Raw genomic sequence first — 20970 nt, 5'->3', positions numbered from 1 at the left:
AAACAAATAGAAGTAAATTATAAGGAAATGTGAGGAAAGGATTAGAGCTATGAGTCATAGAAGAGGTTTTGGGAGTAATTAGAATAGTTTGAATTTGAGTCTCTTGAACCAACACCCAAAAAAAGGTATTAACTTTAGGGATCTCATCCCTCTAAAATATTTTCGTTCAAAACTTATTAGGGGTAGGGTGTGGTAGCCATTTCACCAATAACACATTTCCTTTAACAATATATCGTTTTTTAGGACTGATCTCCCAAGAGTGTTGATCTTTGAACATTACAAATATATGAAATAATCTATTTAGTAAAAAGGTCAATTTATCCCATTGTAACCAGATATCTATTAGAAAATATGGGTGTTTACATCCTTTCCATGCACCTTTGGTTTCCCATTCTTAAATTTACTTTAGTCTTACGTATCATTCCCACTTCGTCCAACTTACATGTTCATTGATTTCTTCTCGATCACCCAATAAACAATCTAAACAGATATTTTCCTTCCACATATTTATATGTGCTCCATTACCAATCCACCATATTAGTCTTTATAGTATTATTGGAACCACGTCTTTACATAGTTACCATATCTTTGATCCCATGCTTTTCGAGTCTTCTTTTTTCTGCCCTAACGAGTGTATTTTTGTGAAAGTATTTGTGTGGGAAGGTTTGTTTCCACCACTCCTTAGAGTCAGATAAGAGATGTCAGATAATTGTGTCCCCTAACACAACATATATATATATATATATATATATATATATATATATAGATATATTTGATCACTAGTCCTCCATATATTATGGGAAGTTAGAATAATGTTCGAGTGAATAAGATGGAAAAAAAATTCGTTGTTTACCCCCTTGCTAAATATTTCTTTTTTATTAAGGCATCTATCTAGAGAACAAGTGGATATATGACATAATTTATTAGTTTTGTTTGACCCACCATATTAGTCCATTGTCGTCCCTATGATGATATATTTTTTTCGAAACTTTGAAAGTACTTCATCCCAATATTTCATATTTAATTCTCAGTTAAATGGGTCTCCTAGATACTTAAAAAACTTCAATGGAATTTTGATAGGAAATTCATGTAAGTTGGAGATCTCTCTCAGATTGGATTCAAATAAATTACACCCCTGCAAATGAATCTTCTTCTTATTTACCAAGCCACTGAATATATCCAAGTACGATGTTAATGATACTTTATATCATTTTGCAATATATTTTTATGCTTGTCCACACAGGAGAGTGTAATCCAAAAATTGTAAATGATTCCCTTGATTTTTTTTTATGTTGAGACCAATCAAGTTACCTTCCATTCATTCTTGTACTTAAATTTCTACTCAACCTCTCAACAACCAAAATGTACAAAAGAGTGGGAATAAGACATTGTTTCCTTAGACCCATGGTGGTCACAAATAATAGATTAAGTTTGGCACTTACTAATGGTGCTATCCAAGGGGCACGTAGACCAGCCCTTATCCACATGATGAATTCAGTGTTATCACAATTTTATGATAGTTGAAAATAAAAATGAATTCATTACCTGATCAAATGCATTGGCCATATCCGAGTTCATAATAATAGTTTCCCCTCTCTTTGTTGGAGTATATTGTGTCCTACACTAGAATAACATTGTCTAATATTTGATGTTGTTTCATCAAACCTCATTTTTATGAAATTATTGTTGGCAATATATTCTTCAATATATTTCTATTATTTTAGTGGGGATTTTATATGAAACATTTCAAAGAGATATGGGTCCAAAGCAAGAGAAGTTTACTAGCTTTGACTCTTAAAGGATCAACTCTAGGAAGGAAGAGCTTTTACTTCCCACCCAATTTAACCATATTTTTGTTCCTATTTACCATTCACATAACATCATTTTTTATCAGCGTTTAAGATCTATAGAATCTTATTGTAAAGGAATCATGTCCTCAGGCTATGTCAAGATCTAGGGACTAGATTTCCTCAATTACTTCATCTTCCTCTATTACCTTGATTATCTACTAGTTTTCATAATGTGGAATAATTTTTGGTACACATGAAAGGAACTCCATTGCTCTTCTGGACCAATTTATTTATGTTCAGTAGAAATATATTGAAAGTGTAGGAAAGCTTCTTGTTTTATAGAAGAAAACAATGATATTTTTACATTTATCTTTCAAGGTTATTTATCTTAGTCAATTTCTTATTTCCCAAGCCTTTTCCAGCTTGTGGAAGAAAGTTTTTTTTTTATTATCACCAACTTTCGTCGATGTGCTTCATGAATTTAATCTCCAATAATCCTCCCCTTTTCTCTTTTAGTGAATCCTTTTACTTAATTCCTTTTCCTTTTAAATATGCCAATCCTCCAAAGGGTCATTGCCAATCATACCTTGGTGTCTTTCGAATTGTTATATCAAATAATTATTTTTTCTTAGCTGGGAGTTTATATTTATCTTTTTCCCAAATTGAAGAGCTTACTTTATATCCTAAACATTGTCTCACACATATGAGGGGGATCATGTTAGAAAAATCAGCCAAACCTACTTTAATAAAACATATACCCCTTCTTCCATTATCCATCCTAGGTTTTATTATATAATATTAGACCCAAGCTTTCCCAGGGATGTATCTCAAATTATATTAGCCTATGGTATGAATCTCCTTGTTCTAGGATTAAAGAAATGGAGTTTATTCCTTTTACCTAGTTATTGTATAGAAAGAACTAGTACAACTGTGTTGCAATATATCTTTCTCCACTCCATCTATTGGACCATGTGTATTTTTTTTCACAATATATAAAAAATATCCCATTCACTTACTAGGTATTCCATTCTCTCATTGAAAGGACCTCTAACTAAATTACCTCCTTTCTTCTCTGAATAGAGGAGGATTGTGTTAAAATATCCTCATGCTATGATGTTTCTGTGTTATTGAGTCTCTTTTAGAGGAATAGTCGAATCCTAAATTTTTCTTTTTTATCCATAATATACTAGGGAAAAAAAAAATTGTTATGGGAATCCTTTCCTTCGTATCATTCACTTCTAGAAACTTGTTATTTAAATTTAAATAAAAATTATGATTTTATTTTAAATAAATTATTATTTTATTTGTATAATTAGAAGTTATCTTGAATTGAATTATATTAGGAGATACAATGGTTAGGAATAATGGGGAAGGGGGGGAGGGGTAGAGACTATAGCATTAAGGGGTTATATATATTTTAGGTATTAAAAGGTTTATGTGGTAATTATTATTAGACTTCAAGGTTATTTGTAGTGGTTAGGTTGATATGGTATATAAGGCTTAAAGGCTATAAATATGTGAGGATGGGGCTGTAGGGGTTATGGAAAGTCCAAGCTACTTGCTATAAGGATTAGGCTTTATTTATTATTAGAAAATTGTTCATATTGGAGGTTATAAAGTTTGATTTATATCTCTTGTATTTTATGCTTATGATTATGTCAAAGTTAGGGATTATATTAGACATATAAATATTAAGGGATATAATATTTAGTTTCATTTGTTAAGTTTTATAAGCGTTAAATTTAAAATATTTTATTAGTAAGGACTATATGGAATAGAAAAGACATTAAGGAATGGAAAATCCCGACATCCATAAAGCATCTGCGAGGATTTCTTGGGTTGACAGGGTATTATCGCAAGTTTGTTAAGAATTATGGGAGAATAGTAGCACTGTTAACAACATTACTGAAGAAAGATGCGTTTTCATGGAATCCGGAAGCAACAAAGGCCTTTGAACATCTAAAAGAGGCAATGTGCCAAGCACCGGTCTTAGCTACATCGGACTTCACAAAAACCTTTATTGTCAAATGTGATGCTTCAGGAAATCGAATTTGTGTTGTTCTAATGCAAGATAAAAGACCCATTGCTTTTGAAAGTTGTCCAATCAAGTGAGAGTTTTTAAGCAAAGATATTTATGAGAAGGAAATTTTGGCAATACTCCATGCACTTAAGAAATGGTGACCCTACCTAATGGGAAGACACTTCAAGGTAAAAATGGATCATGATACCCTTAAATACTTTTTAGAACAAAGATTATCCTATGAAGAGAAACAAAAGTGGGTCACAAAGATGTTGGGTTATGACTTTCAAATCATCTACAAAAAAGGGAAGCAAAATGTGGTGGCAGATGCATTCTCAAGAAAGGATGAGGATGTGGAAGCATTGTTGTGCGCCATTTCTATTATCCAACCAGATTGGATAAATGAAGCAAGGGAGGAGTGGAGGAATGACGAAGAAGTGTGGGCACTTATTCAAAAATTACAACAAGATTCAAATACGTCTGATACATTTAGCTGGAAAAATAATTCATTATGGTACAAATATCGCTCATACCTCTGTAAGAATTCCCAGCTAAAACAAAATATTCTGATGGAATTGCACACTTCTCCCTTAGGAGGGCACTCGGGATTTTTAAAAACTTACCACAGGGTTAAGAAGGAATTTTTTTGGGATGGCCTTAAATCAGATATTCAAAAGTTTGTGGCGGAATGTTTGGTTTTACAACAAAATAAAGTTGAAAAAATTAAGACACCGAGTCTATTAGAACCTTTATCCATTCCAAGCCAATGTTGGGAGGATGTTTCAATGGATTTTATCATAGGTTTACCCAAATCTGAGGGAAAGAGTGTCATCATGGTGGTAGTTGACAGACTTACCAAGTATGCACACTTTTGTGCATTATCACATCCATTTAAAGTCAGTACAGTTTCTACTGCATTGATGGAAACAATTCAAAAGCTACATGGAAACCCAAATATTATTGTAAGTGATAGAGATCCCATTTTCACTGGAAATTTTTGGACAGAATTATTTTCTTGTCTTGGTACTCAGTTAGCTCATAGCTCAACTTATCATCCTCAATCTGATGGGCAAACTGAGATAGTAAACAAATGTTTGGAAGGATATCTTCATTGCTTTGTATCTGATAAACAAACACAATGGGTCAAATGGTTGCCTCTGGCTGAATGGTGGTATAAAACTTCCTTCCATACAACAATAAAAATGACCCCATTTATGGCACTTTATGGGTATCAACCACCATCCACAGAAAATTCTAAGGTTCAGGTAGTGGAACATCACATTGAACATCAACAACAAGTCCTCCAACTCTTAAAGGATAACCTCGTGTTCGCACAAAATAGAATGAAACAACACATAGATCAACATCGTAGTGAAAGAAGTTTTTATGTAGGTGATTGGGTATTCCTACGACTACAACCATATAAGCAAAGGTCCCTCAAGAAAGCTAAGAAGGATTATAAATTATCACCAAAGTATTATGGTCCATACCAGGTGTTGCAAAAGATTGGTACTATGGCATACAAATTGGAGCTTCCTACAACTTCTCGATTGCACCCAGTTTTCCATGTTTCATGTTTAAAGAAGGTTATAGGCGAAAAGCTCCCAGTTCAAATAATATTTCCAGAACTTGACGAGGAAGGAAAAATTATATTGGAACCGGAAGAAGTCACAGAAACAAGAACTCGACAGCTACGAAATCGATCAATTTCAGAGTATCTTATCAAGTGGAAGAACTTATCTGCGGAAGATTCCACATGGGAGGATGAGAATTTTATGCAGAAGTATCCAGAACTACTCAAGTGTTGAGGACAACACTTTTTTGAGGGAGAGGGGCATGTTGGGTCCCCATAATACTAGTGATTACCCCATTACTATTGTAGTTATACCCCTTATTAATATTGTTGTGCCCCTATTGCCCCCATATTGTTATTACTGTGCCCCATAGAATCCCTCTATTGTTATTTTTGTGGCTTTATATTATTATTGTTAGGTCGGCTGGATTATATTGTGACTCCTTAGACTCCTATATATAGAAAGGAGGTTTTCTCATTTGAACCATCCAAGAATTGTTCATTTATGTAATGTAAAGGAGGTTTCCCCCTCGAAGAGACTGAATTCGAAGGCGTTGATCTATCTTTTCTATCTTTTCTTGAGTTGGTTTCATAACATTATATGTGTTAGTGATCTCATGCATTATATTTAGTATGAATTGTAATGATAATATGATATAGATATTTTGGTTATGTTTCTTGATTTATATAGGGATAAGGGTGATACAATTTATGGATTATAAGTGTTGTGGGTTACTAATAATGAGATATATGGACGTGAGCTTTATTATTGATTAAAATTGTGTATTATGCTTATATTTTAAAGACTAGGAGTTTAGTTTTATATGTGACATAAATTACATGGTTTGTATGTTATAGCCTATATGTTAGGTTGTAAGGGGTTTAGCTATTATAAAATGGGTGTTACTAATTAGATTTAATAATAAATAAAGTGGATAGGGGTTATAAACATTCTACATTGGAATGAGTTGTGGGTGTTAGTAGTTATTGGGATTAGAGGATATATCTATATATATATATATATATATATATATATATATATATATATATATATATATATATATATATATATATATATATATATATATATATATATATATATATATATATATATATATATATCCTAGGTGGTTTAATGATCAAGTGTTATTGTGACAAGTGATTATAAAACACATATTTCATTAAATTTGCAATTAAATAGTGAATCTAGAATTTTAAAATAACCAAAAAACTTATTTCTAGGGATATCCTTGTAATAAAAAATTTCCAATTTTAATGAAATACTTGGTATAAGAATAAAGTAATATGTGGGTTAAATGTTATATTAGGTTATACAGGATTTGGGGGTTATGGTTACGAAGGTTATCAGAGTTATATTTTGTATTATGTAAGATAGGGGTGTGGGTAATTATTAAGTGATTAGAGGCCATATGTTACTAACATTATAGGGTTAGAGTGTTCAAGTGGAATTATGGGTTAGAAATTATAGGGAGGAGTGGATATTAGGTTTAGGGATTGTTATAGAAATTTTTGTGCCTTACAGCATTGAGCATGAAATGTCCATAATCTAAGGGATCAAAAGTCCCTAAACATGTTGTTCCTACCCCTAGAGGAACAAGGCTAACAAACCACAGCAATTCACAGAAGTTCTCCACCAGAAACTGCTCAAAAACAAGTCAATTTAGGATCATTTCAGTGGCTACACTAGTTGTTTGCGCTGAATGTCAAAGCCAACACTGGCTACCTGCGTTGAATGTCAAAGGGAACACTGGATACCTGCGTTGAACGAGAATGGACATGTGGCAGGCTCATTTCTCAAGGTGTCAAAACCCAGGAAGCTTCCAAAATGACACTTGCCTCAGGGAATTCAACTAGTGATGAGTAAGAGGTTCCAAATCTCCAAGTGGAATAAAGAACCTCCAAGTGGACTTAAGAACTGACAGAGGGAGAGGACACTATTCAGATCTCAAGCTGACTCATCCTCTCTCCAAACATCTATATATGGATCTCTCCTCCATGAGATCTAGAGGCTGGAATTTTGTTATTGCAAAGAATTGCTGTTGGTTTGAGATTGGAATCATTGGGTGCTTAATGCTTTGAAGGGGTTGAAGATAGGAATTCCATTTGCTGGGAAGGAGATGCTGGATTGGAGCCCTTTGCGTTGTATCTCTTCCTGAACCTTGTTATTCATCAATAAAGCTATCTTGGTTTCCCCTATATGCTGATGTATTTTTGATGTATGAATGCATTAGTATGTTTAGTTTATTTCTAATCCTAAACTAGTTATGAATGTGAATATCTGTCTTTGTGTAGTGTTCTTCTCTTGTCGCAAGTAGTTGTTCTCTTGTGATCTCGCAGGAACCCGTTGAATTTGGACAAGCAAGAAGGCAAGTAGTTGTTCTCTTGTGATCTTGCATGAACCTGTTGAAGCTGGGCGAGTGAGAAGGCAAGTAGCTGTGAACTCCCAAAGAGAAGAGAGACTGGATCGAGGGACAAACGGAAGACACCGGTAAGTCTATTGATCTCTCTTCTTTCACATTTCATAAAGGAAGAAACCAGAATAGCTGTCTCTGTTTGTTGCTAAGGCACTGTCACACCTTAGGTGGATAGGATCGTCCTGCATAGGCATTTTTCCCCACAACAAATTGGCGACTCCGCTGGGGAGATCTGTTTAGTCATTTTATTTGTGTTTCTATCATTGTTTGTTTCATAGACTTGACAGCAACAATCGAACTGCATCTGCTATTCCCGGATGCAAAGTAGACAGTTGTTGCTTTGATCCAATCACTGGACTTGTCTATGATCTGAACAATGGACTCACAAATGATTTGATGATCCTTTGTGATAGATCTTAGTACCCCTTCAAAGCATCCCTTTGATTACACATTGCTTGTTGCTTTTATTTGGCCTAAAACAGTGAATTAAATAGCAATCTGTGACCCAGAACCTGTGAGAAACGAGAGTTTCTCCTTCAGCGCAGACCCAGTGAAGGGATTCTGCATTTCAACACAGGTCCCGTGAAGGTTACCTACGCTGAATGTCAAAACCCCTGTGTTGAGGTTGCGCTGAACTAGTTTGCCCTTGTGGAGCTGGGGTTCACTGCTCTGTTTTGCCTTGTTTTGATCTCTGATTTTTGCAGCCTGTAACCAGCATAGGTACGAGTTTGATAACTCCTTTTCTCTGCTTAAATTCCGCCTCGTTTTGTACAAAAAGACTGTGAGTGTTTTTATGTGTTTGTGGCGTCATTTGCAGTTTTCCTTTGCATGAGTGAAATAGTCATCCTGTAGCCCTTGATTCAGATCTGTTGATTGTGATCTTAGAAGAGAGTTCATTGGCTATTTGCAGATTGATTATACATTTGCTTTTGCTTATTGGTTTGAGTTTGTCTCTTTTAAGTGTCGAAACAAGTATTCATTTCGAAAATCGTTAAGTGTTGTAATCTCTTCTACCCTCTCTGATTTCGAAAAAGTAAACTTGTTTGTATTTGTCATTTAAAAGCAAATTCAAAGTTGTACAAAAAGCTTTCTTTGTAGGCATCAATACTAAGAAAGCGGAAAACAAACACCTGCATTGTGAATTTGCATCTTGATAGTTTGCATGATTGATTTAGGAAAAGTGCATTAGAGTGTGCTGATTGCTCTTTGAGAAAAGATGGTGTCTTTCTTTTCCCTTAGTAGCTAGGATTTTCAAAGTTGAAAAGATATAAAGCTTGCTTATCATCTTTAGACTGCATTTACGAATTGTATCATACATCTCGTGGTGAACCTTGAAAGGCAAACTTATAAAAAGATCAACCTAAAATAAATTGAATGAACTTAACAACGCTTTGCAACATAACGCACAACATAGAGGTCTAGGCTAGAGACGTGTTCCGGCGTCGTTAAACCTGGTGACTGTCGATCTCGTGGATGGTGGGTGATTCCTCCTGAGGGACGATAGCGCCAGTACGGATTGTGCTCCCATGTACCGTCGCGTATATATTGGGAGACCCCTATAGGCATAAAACCTGTATCCTTAGGAAGTCGTGTCGGCCGCCCTATTGATCGCAATGCACTGAACACAGCATTCAGGAAGATCGACCGCCAGTACCCTAAAAAGTATTCTACGGTTTTGCGAGAACTTTGGCACACCCTCTGCCTAGAACTCCAGAGCAGTTCCTTTTGGCCTTTTTTAGACTCTATAACAGAAAAAGTCCATCCGAGCATTTGTCACTTCGGGCTCGTTAAAACATCGAAGGAGACTAGAGTCATCTTTAGCTTTTTCTCGACTCTTTAAAATTGAAAAAGCAAGTTGTGTCTAAAGCGTCGTTAAAATTTATTTTAAACGGAACAATCACCCTTTATTCCTGCGTTGGTCTTTAGGTTGAAAAAATGGAGCACACCAACCAAGGAATTCCCCTTGGTGGAAATCCTAGTCCCTTCTCCTCTTGGGGAGATGTTGGTGCGCCCCATATGGCCACATTGTCGCTTCCAGGACTGACAATTGGCCTGCCGGTCTGGCTCTTTTCAACCAATGTCGTTCAGAACACCACCATTCCTGAACAGTCGAGTCAACAGTTAGACCAGACCAAAGTCGCCCACCAGCCTTCTACTTCATATAATTCTTCCTCTCCTCCTTCCTCTTCGCTTGACGGAACTGGTAAAACAAAAAACCAAGTTCCTAAGGAGAAGAAGGAAAAGAAGAAGAAAGAGAAGAAGAAGAAGGAGCCAAAAGCGACTGGGGGCAAACGAGTGTCGTCTGACAAAAATCCACACACAGCACTGACCAGGCCTAAATCGCCATGTGCCATATGCAAGGGAGACCACTTCCATAGAGATTGTCCCTGCATCCCTAAGATACTAAGGGACTGGTCTCCCCATTTGCAGAATTCGGTAGCATCAACCTCTGATAGCCATGTTGACTGCTCACCGTCAACTAGTGAAAGTGAAGTCCCAGGACAGAGAGGGAAAACTAGATTTCCCTGTAAACTGTGTGAAGGCGACCATGCCATCCACCGTTGTCCCTTCTTAGACGAGGCTAAAAGATTTCTGGAAGATCGCCCGATTTTACGAGCGCAACTTCCTCCTGGATATCAAAAACTCCTGCCAAGTCCTTCACTAGTTGAGAACCCGGCTTGCCCACCTAGGTTGTCAGCCAAAGCACCTATCATTGAAGATGAACCATCTGGATCCATGCCTAACGAAAGTCAAAAGGTTGAGACGGCAGTTGACCCGGTTTTTCCTTCAGAGGCTCTATCTTCGAATGATACCATCACAGAGGAGAATAAAGACGACACCGTCCAAATTCTCTTCATCGACACTGACTCTGATGAACAAGGGTCAATGCCCCCATTCCTTTATCGCATGAGGGAAGTTCATTAGAGCGATATCCGGCCGTCTATTCGGTCCCACCACCAAGCAACCTGGTTGTGTCCTTTGACTGGAACCAACTAGGCAGACCCCGGTTGCCAGCAAGCATACCATTCAGAATTATCATTCAAATATACAGAATGGTAATGGTTGGCACTATCATTGATGAGGGGGCATCTGTGAGTATCCTTTCCTCTATTGCTTGGAAAGCGCTTGGTTCGCCAGTGCTTTTTCCTGAAATGAGAAATCTATCAGGCTTTGATAAAGGAACCAGTCGACCTTTAGGGATCCTCCCCAATGTGCCCATAACATTGAAAGGGAAGACCGTTCAGATGAACGTGATGGTCGTTCAAGGACCCTTGGATTATAAACTACTCCTTGGACGAGACTATATATATTGCATAGGAGCTATAGTCTCCTCACTCTTTAGAGTAATGTGTTTTCCACACGAGGGAAGAATGGTCAAGCTCGTGGACCAACTTTCATTTCCCGGATCACGCATCGCAAATAGTCATATACCACCCCTAAATGGTCTATTCACGCAAGAAGTGTCTCAACCCACGGTCCGTCCTCCTGATGAGCGCGAGTAATCCGGGAGGATATGGCTGGAACCCAGGGGTCATGCGTCCTGGTCTGCTTCGGCAGGAAAACTCTGGGTATAAGGTAGGTTTCCACGGGAGAATATGACTAGTCTGTACCCCACCCATGTTGGAAGAGGGTTATTCTAGAATAAGATTCTTTTGTCAAAGTTATGTGAGTTGGCAGGCATCATCGCTCACCTTTGTCTATTTTGGTAGACATTGCTGAGGAAGTGTTTTGTTTGAAAGATTAACGAGACAATCTTTGGGTAACCTGAAAGAGGTAAGCCTCTCTCTTTAAAACAATTTTTTTGAAGGAAAAGAAGTAGAGGTAACCTTGAAATTGTACTTTATACCTGGGGGCATGCAAACCTTTTGGAGTGCAAGCAAAGAGCGGTTATTTATCTGTTTTTGAGGTTAGCCGTTTCCTAACTTGTATAAAGAAAGGATGCGGGGTATAGCTTTGTGAGATGAAGCTCCATAAAAAATAGAATCTCAATGAGACACTCTTATCATATGACTGGGTATTCGAGCAGACTTAGCACACAGTTCATGCTCGTTAAAAAATAAACACAAGATCCGAGCAGTTTTAGCACATAGTTCAGGCTCGTTAAAAAATAAACATAAGACCGAGCAAATGTTTCCACCCGCGTTTAAGCTCGTTAAAAAATGAACTATCCTGGTAAATAACCACTATGAATGTAATATCATCAGCCATTAAAGCCTTGGTCGTGTTTGCACCGTCACCTCCACTTTTCCATTGGCCGATCATTCACCTCCATATGATTGTTTACCCATTTTGAGGAACATCTGCGAAGAGTGATTTCACCTAGCCATCCTTGTGACACTGCCGTGATTGGAAAATTCCAACCTGTACCTGGAATCAGCTGCTAACCCTGTTTATCACTCGTTCCTCAAAAGACGAGTCTTCTTTAAGCTCTTTTCAACTGACTCGGAAAATATGAAAAGATTGCCGAGTCCTTGGCCTTCCAGCTCGTTAAAGGGACAGGAAGAGTTATCCCTCCTCTAGATTTTAATCTTTTTGGACCTAAGGGATTATTGCACAAAAAGATCGAGCGCTTGTTTTATTCGGCTCGTTAAAACTATCGAAAACTCATCCCTTCTGTAATGTTTCATACTTTTTCGGACTTAAGGGATTAGATGACGAAAAAGGACTTTTGGAGTTAACTTTATGTACCTTTTCAGACTCTCTAAAAATGAAAAGGACCGAGTTATCCTTGTCGTTAGACTCGTTAAAATCATTAAATAGCGACAAACTTGTCTTTAGATGAGAACGAGTTTCACTATCGCTAGGCTCGTTAAAACATAGCGATGGGCTTGCCCGAAGGGTAGGTTATAGAACAAGCATATGTTATCCTCCTCAATCTTGACAAAAATAAAGAGGTACTGGTCAGCAATGACTCGGGAAAAATTGGGAGAAACTCAAGAAAACTTTGATGGTAGCAAGTCGCTCTTGAACATGACACTTTTCCTCCGTACCACAATCGGGTTGGGTTGTTTCATTCACCGGTCACATCCACGGTCTCGCCATACCATCCATATTTGGGGTAATGCTACCAATCCATCACATCAGTGTCGCCATATGTTCAAGAGAAGTCGTTCAGAAAAGTCAACCATGTCCCATCCACTGCCATACATTATCCTTCATCCTTTCATGACCGCCACCCTGAATCATATGTCACAGATCGTTTTCACCTCCACTAAAATCATTAGCTCCGTTCCGTGTCACTGATGTGGGATTCATTAAGGCCCTCCTTTGACGGATCGCTTCTTGTCGACATCAGCTCATTATCCAAGAAGTTGATCTAGGAACAACCCCTTCAGTACTTTGAAGCTTGCATGCATCAATGGCAAGTTTCTCACTTCCGGCGACAAGTATACATCAATGACCTTCGACCGAAAGATTTTGCGTGGTGTTCGACGCCAAGTCCTTTATTCACACCACGTGAATTGTACTGCAGTACCTTGAGGGTCATTATCATTATCGGTGATTCCTCTCGCGCTTGTTAACGGTTTACATCATTGACCGTAATCAAGCGATGTCTTTCCATGTTCGACTTCAGAACATTTCTCACATGGATCGACTTGTACTTAGAGTGAAGATCGAACGAGTTTGAAGACCTCGGATCTAGTTTCATCCATCCGGGCTACGATATATATTCAAGAAAGATAAAGACATTGACATGTACATCATTGCAGCAGATAATCATCCTACTCAAAGCATGATAATTTCATCAAAATTATCAGTCTACCATCAGACGATTGTCTGTTCTATGTACAGAAAAATGAATTTATAAAGATGAGCATGGGAATGCCCGCCTCAGCTAGATCATGAAAGCAGTATGAAAAATAATGTATTGTATTGTATCTTATTACAGGTCTCCTCTCAGCATTGGATGAACTTCGGATCCCCCTGATAAAGCATTTCACCCGATAAACAGCCTCATACTTTAGGGGGCAACTGTTATAGACATTTTTGAGCCTTACAGCATTGAGCATGAAATGTCCATAATCTAAGGGATCCAAAGTCCCTAAACATGTTGTTCCTACCCCTAGAGGAACAAGGCTAACAAACCACAGCAATTCACAGAAGTTCTCCACCAGAAACGGCTCAAAAACAAGTCAATTCAGGATCATTTCAGTGGCTACACTAGCTGTTTGCGTTGAATGTCAAAGCCAACACTGGCTACCTGCATTGAATGTCAAAGGGAACACTGGCTACCTGTGCTGAACGAGAATGGACATGTGGCAGGCTCATTTCTAGAGGTGTCAAAACCCAGGAAGCTTCCAAAATGACACTTGCCTCAGGGAATTCGACTGGTGATGAGTAAGAGGTTCCAAATCTCCAAGTGGAAGCAAGAACCTCCAAGTGGACTCAAGAACTGACAGAGGGAGAGGACACTAGTCAGATCTCAAGCTGACTCATCCTCTCTCCAAACATCTATATATCGATCTCTCCTCCATGAGATCTAGAGGCTAGAATTTTGTTATTGCAAAGAATTGTTGTTGGTTTGAGATTGGAATCATTGGGTGCTTAATGCTTTGAAGGGGGTGAAGATAGGAATTCCATTTGCTGGGAAGGAGATGGTGGATTGGAGCCCTCTGGGTTGTATCTCTTCCTGAACCTTGTTATTCATCAATAAAGCTATCTTGGTTTCCCCTATATGCTGATGTATTTTTGATGTATGAATGCATTAGTATGTTTAGTTTATTTCTAATCCTAAACTAGTTATGAATGGTAATATCTGTCTTTGTGTAGTGTTCTTCTCTTGTCGCAATTAGCTGTTCTCTTGTCGCAAGTAGCTGTTCTCTTGTGATCTCGCAGGAACCCGTTGAAGCTGGACAAGCAAGAAGGCAAGTAGTTGTTCTCTTGTGATCTTGCATGAACCTGTTGAAGCTGGGCGAGTGAGAAGGCAAGTAGCTGTGAACACCCAAAGAGAAGAGAGACCAGATCGAGGGACAAACGAAAGACACCGGTAAGTCTATTGATCTCTCTTATTTCACATTTCATAAAGCAAGAAACCAGAATAGCTGTCTCCGTTTGTTGCTAAGGCACTGTCACACCTTAGGTGGATAGGATCGTCCTGCATAGGCATTTTTCCCCACAACAAATTGGCGACTCCGCTGGGGAGATCTGTTTAGTCATTTTATTTGTGTTTCTATCATTGTTTGTTTCATAGACTTGACAGCAACAATCGAACTGCATCTGCTATTCCCAGATGCAAAGCAGACAGTTGCTGCTTTGATCCAATCACTGGACTTGTCTAAGATCTGAACAATGGACTCACAAATGATTTTATGATCCTTTGTGATAGATCTTAGTACCCCTTCAAAGCATCCCTTTGATTACACCTTGCTTGTTGCTTTTATTTGGCCTGAAACAGTGAATTAAATAGCAATCTGTGACCCAGAACCTGTGAGAAACGAGAGTTTCTCCTTCAGCGCAGACCCAGTGAAGGGATTCTGCATTTCAACGCAGGTCCCGTGAAGGTTACCTGCACTGAATGTCAAAACCCCTGTGTTGAGGTTGCGCTAAACCAGTTTGCCCTTGTGCAGCTGGGGTTCTCTGCTCTGTTTTGCCTTGTTTTGATCTCTGATTTTTTCAGCCTATAACCAGCATAGGTACGAGTCTGATAACTCCTTTTCTCTGCTTAAATTCCGCCTCCTTTTGTACAAAAGGATTGTGAGTGTTTTTATGTGTTTGTGGCGTCATTTGCAGTTTTCCTTTGCATGAGCGAAATAGTCATCCTGTAGCCCTTGATTCAGATCTGTTGATTGTGATCTTAGAAGAGAGTTCATTGGTTGTTTGCAGATTGATTATACATTTGCTTTTGCTTATTGGTTTGAGTTTGTCTCTTTTAAGTGTCGAAACAAGTATTCATTTCGAAAATCGTTAAGTGTTGTAATCTCTTCTACCCTCTCTGATTTCGAAAAAGTAAACTTGTTTGTATTTGTCATTTAAAAGCAAATTCAAAGTTGTACAAAAAGCTTTCTTTGTAGGCATCAATACTAAGAAAGCGGAAAACAAACACCTGCATTGTGCATTTGCATCTTGATAGTTTGCATGATTGATTTAGGAAAAGTGCATTAGAGTGTGCTGATTGCTCTTTGAGAAAAGATGGTGTCTTTCTTTTCCCTTAGTAGCTAGGATTTTCAAAGTTGAAAATATATAAAGCTTTCTTATCATCTTTAGACTGCATTTACGAATTGTATCATACATCTCGTGGTGAACCTTGAAAGGCAAACTTCTAAAAAGATCAACCTAAAATAAATTGGATGAACTTAACAACGCTTTGCAACATAACGCACAACATAGAGGTCTAGGCTAGAGACGTGTTCCGGCGTCGTTAAGCCTGGTGACTGTCGATCTCGTGGATGGTGGGTGATTCCTCCTAAGGGACGATAGCTCCAGTACGGATTGTGCTCCCACGTACCATCGCGTATATATTGGGAGACCCCTATAGGCATAAAACCTTTATCCTTAGGAAGCCATGTCGGTCGTCCTACTGATCGCAATGCACTGAACACAGCATTGAGGAAGATCGACCGCCAGTACCCTAAAAAGTATTCTGCAGTTTTGCGAGAAGTTTGGCACACCCTCTGCCTAGAACTCCAGAGCAGTTCCTTTTGGCATTTTTCAGACTCTATAACGGAAAAAGTCCATCCAAGCATTTGTCACTTCGGGCTCGTTAAAACATCGAAGGAGACTAGATTCATCTTTAGCTTTTTCTTGACTCTTTAAAATTGAAAAAGCAAGTTGTGTCTAAAGCGTCATTAAAATTTATTTTAAACGGAAAAATCACACTTTATTCCTGCGTTGGTCTTTAGGTTGAAAAAATGGAGCACACCAACCAAGGAATTCCCCTTGGTGGAAATCCTAGTCCCTTCTCCTCTTGGGGAGATGTTGGTGCGCCCCATATGGCCACATTGTCGCTTCCAGGACTGACAATTGGCCTGTCGGTCTGGCTCTTTTTAACCAATGTCGTTCAAAACGCCACCATTCCTGAACAGTCGAGTCAACAGTTAGACCAGACCAGAGTCACCCACCAGCCTTCTACTTCATATAATTCTTCCTCTCCTCCTTCCTCTTCGCTTGGCGGAACTGGTAAAACAATTACTTCAATTTTTCTTAAAGCACTTGGCCATGGGAGAAAGAAAGGAAAGGAAGTCAAGAGGAAGCAAAGATAAAGCAAGTGCAATACGCTTCATTTCATGTATTTATTTGCATGCGTATTTTCCTTTCTAAATTTAGCATGCAAGGTATTGCATGTGTTTATTTTCAACCATAGCATGGGTTTTTCTAGGTGTTATAGTATTTTCATCATAGCCTTGCCATTTCCTCATAGCTTTGATGAGATGTGTTCTCTCATATGATTTATGTGGGATGCCCAGTTTGGATTCAAAGTCGGGTTGGGTTGATATCCAAATTGACAAACACATGGTATGAATGTCCTTGAAGCCGACTGAGGATCAAGAAGCCACTAATGTAGTAGCCCCTAAACTAAAATATGGGTTGTCGTAAGCCCAGACTATGTGCCTCGGTAGGCCTAGGAATCCTTTCCAGTGAATGGCGAGATATATGGTAAAGCCGAGAGGTGGATTATCTCTCTATTTGGCCTAATGGTCCTAGGATGGGATGCACAGTAATACATGGAGAGTATCTCTCAGTGTAAGGTCTAGTGATCCCTGGATTAGACTCTGGATGAATGTTAAGCCTAAAAGGCTATGAGGCACTCTAATTCCTCATGGTGTAGGCGAAGAACTCCGATGGAAGACATCTTGGCTGGTGTTTTTGGTGTGTTCTATTATTCCCACTTTCATGTTTGGAATATGGCACATGGGTGATTGATTGAAGAGATACTTGGCTCAGCCAATCTATGGTTGGGTGGAACATGGTAGTCGCATCTCCGATTGGCTCATTGCGTTCATTAATGAGAAATGTTTTCCCTTTATTTTCATGTGTAAATGTATCGATGTATATGTGGATTTTGATGGCAAACATGTTTATGTTATTTCTATTCCTATTATGATGGTTATATGTACATTTTATGACAGCATCTATGTATGGCTCAGAACATGTTTTTACTTGTATATGAATGGATAAGTTGTCTATGACCTAACATAGGATAATGCAACAAATGACATGAGTGAACAATGGTTCATAGAAATTCTCATAAAAGTATGATATCCCTACACTTAATTCTATTGTTTACACCTATAGGTCACGTGTTGATGATATGTTTGATGAAATGTCTGTCATGGCATGTAGGGGTCTAGTTATGGTCCTCTTTATTTTATTGCTTTTTCATCATTGTTTCCCTATATGTTTACTGATCCTAAGCTATCAATCCAATTTGGGTAGTGGCCTAGAGTCTAAGCCAGAAAAAGTGGCTTAAATCTTGGGGTCACTGCACAAAACTAGAAAATTTGGTCTCTGGTCACTGGGAGACAAGCCTATGAAAGCAACTTTAGGTTGTTGGTCACTCCCTTTCCCATAGCATGAGAGAAACTATGGCCTAAGAGGTCCAAAACAATAGTGGGACCCATGGACAGGTTTTGTGAGTGTTTGACTTATCTCATGAGGGTTTTGTTGATTATTTTGGATGAATGTTTGTGATGTTCCATCGAGTCCCCTTCCTTAAGTTCACATAGGAGGCCGAATATGGTCATAGTAGCCTCTCATATCATGCTTACCCTCACTGGCATGGTTACTTGTGTGGATTTTGGAGGAGGGTGTTACTTAGTGGTATCAGATCATGGTTCAACTCTCAGACTGGATGGGTAGCATGTATTGGTCATGTGTGCATGTCAGTGGCATATGTGTCTCTTACACTTTCATTTCATTTACTTGTAGAATTTTCTTGATAATTGCCTATGGTTGAAGTAAGGTTTTCCTCGAGAATTTGATAATGATTTCATGAAGTGTATTTGTCATGAATATGTGAATGATTGCATATGGATTAGATGCCGCTAACATGTTGATTTTATGTCACCTACTTACATCGTTTTATGTTAGGTTACATTCCTATATGTTTTCATTAAATGTAGGTTGATTACAAGAACTGATCACATATGCTCAACTACATGCATTTATGCATATGTGTAGTTGAATAGGAATTGCTTATTTATGTTGTTGGTTGCATGTTGAAATGTGTACAATGGATTAATAGTTGTTTTCATGCATGAGATCATAGCATGCAATGTTTACATGACGTTGCATTGATGACTGGACCCTAGCTAGAATTATTTTAATGTGTTGATGCACTTACTTGTTGTATGTCTATATGTTGTTATGATTATGTTATACATGTATCATGCTAATTTGGTGATCTTGCAAATAAGGTATCCTCCCTGAGCTATACTAAGGTATGTCGATTTATTATGGTTTCATTTATCTGACGTATTATCCACTATAGGAAGAAATATTAAATGGCTAGGAAGATGGTTGACTACAAAGACTCTCCCTATGAATCCAAACAGTAGTATGGTGTTAGGAACCCTTTTGATTTGTTATTTACATTGAGATTCTTGAAGGAAGGGATAAGGAGTTGTAAGGAAGATAATGACGAGATAATACAAGTTTAAGAGAATCGAGTAGAGGTTAATGTTATACTTCTTTAAATTTTGTGGGAATTGCAACGACAATGGATACCTCAGATCATCCATGAACAAGAGGATGGAACTAATGGGGCATATGGAAGTGGGTCTCCTGGTAGACATAGTTCGCATAGATATGATACATTGAGAGATGGTAGGTTGTTGGACACTCTGAATAGGATGGGCAATGACTACATGTACTATTCTAGTTTTGGTTCAAATAGACATCACGATCATCATCATTATCATCCTTACAATAGGAATGATAAGGGATACTTGTCAGACAAAATTCAAAAAATCGAAACCACCTACTCTTGATGGAGATTTAAAGAAGTTGAATGATGGAGAGGCTTGGATACTTGGGATGAACAAATTATTTGAGTTTCATGACTACATAGATAGCACGAAGGCCAAAATAGTTATCTTTAGCTTGAAAGGTAAAGAAAAAATCTTGTCATAAGATGTTAAGTCATTTAGAGACATCAAGATAGATGATTTGAGTTGGCAGGAGTTCAAGTGGCTTTTGAGGAAGAACTACTTGTAAGAGATATACTACAACAATAAGGCTAAAGAATTATATGAGTTAATGGTGGTATTAATGATAAATGAAGAGTACACGACCAAGTTTGTGGAGCTATTGACATATGTACTGTATATTACTGATGAGAAGGCTAAAGATTAGAGATTTTTTAGTTTTTTTCCATTAGATTTTAGAAATCGGATTGAGTATGATGAGCCTCGATCACTTGAGGAAGTCATTGGGAAATTGAATCACTTCTATGAGAAGTGAAACTATAAAAATGAATATCAGAATGGATGGATGGGAAAAGACAAAGTTAGAGGTGAATGTAAGCCTAAGAGAACAAGGCCTTAGAATGCATATGCAAAATAAAATATGGCACTGTGAAAGAAGTTTAATCCAACTAGACATGGACATGGGTCACAGCATTAGCAACATAATGGTAAGGGCACTGGTCGGTTGGACTATTGTACATGTGGTGAGCAACACCTTGGGATAAATTTTCCACAACATTAGGGTGGAAAGCATAATATATATAGTGCACGGGAGGTGTGGAGTGATGTGGATGTTGGTCAGAGTATTCCACGTATCTATGCAATAGTGGACAATAAGTAGGCATACCACCAGTCATCTATCATTGATATGGATGGTAAGCTTTGTGATAAAGTTATTTCTATTTTGATTGATCGTACATCTAATTATAGCTATGTTAGTCCTGAATTCGTGGATAAGTGTGGTTTGAGTAAGGAATTGCATGTAGAGTCTTGGTTATTGCAGTTGGATACAGGTAGAAAGAAGTGAGTTCATCATTCAGTAAGATCTTGAGCATTTTACTTGAATGGTATGCCTACCATAGCATATCTAAATGTATTATAGTTGGGATCATACAATATGTTATTGGGCATGGATTGGTTGTATCTTTATAGAACCAAGGTAGACTGTTATGACAAAGCCATGGAGTGTGTTGATGACAATGGGGAACCAAGAGTCTTACCGGGTAAGAAGAAATCCACATCAGTTAGG

The sequence above is a fragment of the Pinus tabuliformis genome, chromosome 9, assembly GCF_031772625.1.
Source record: "Pinus tabuliformis cultivar Carrire ecotype Pingquan chromosome 9, CPIR1, whole genome shotgun sequence".
NCBI lineage: Eukaryota > Viridiplantae > Streptophyta > Pinopsida > Pinales > Pinaceae > Pinus > Pinus tabuliformis.
This window is presented reverse-complemented; position numbering follows the sequence as displayed.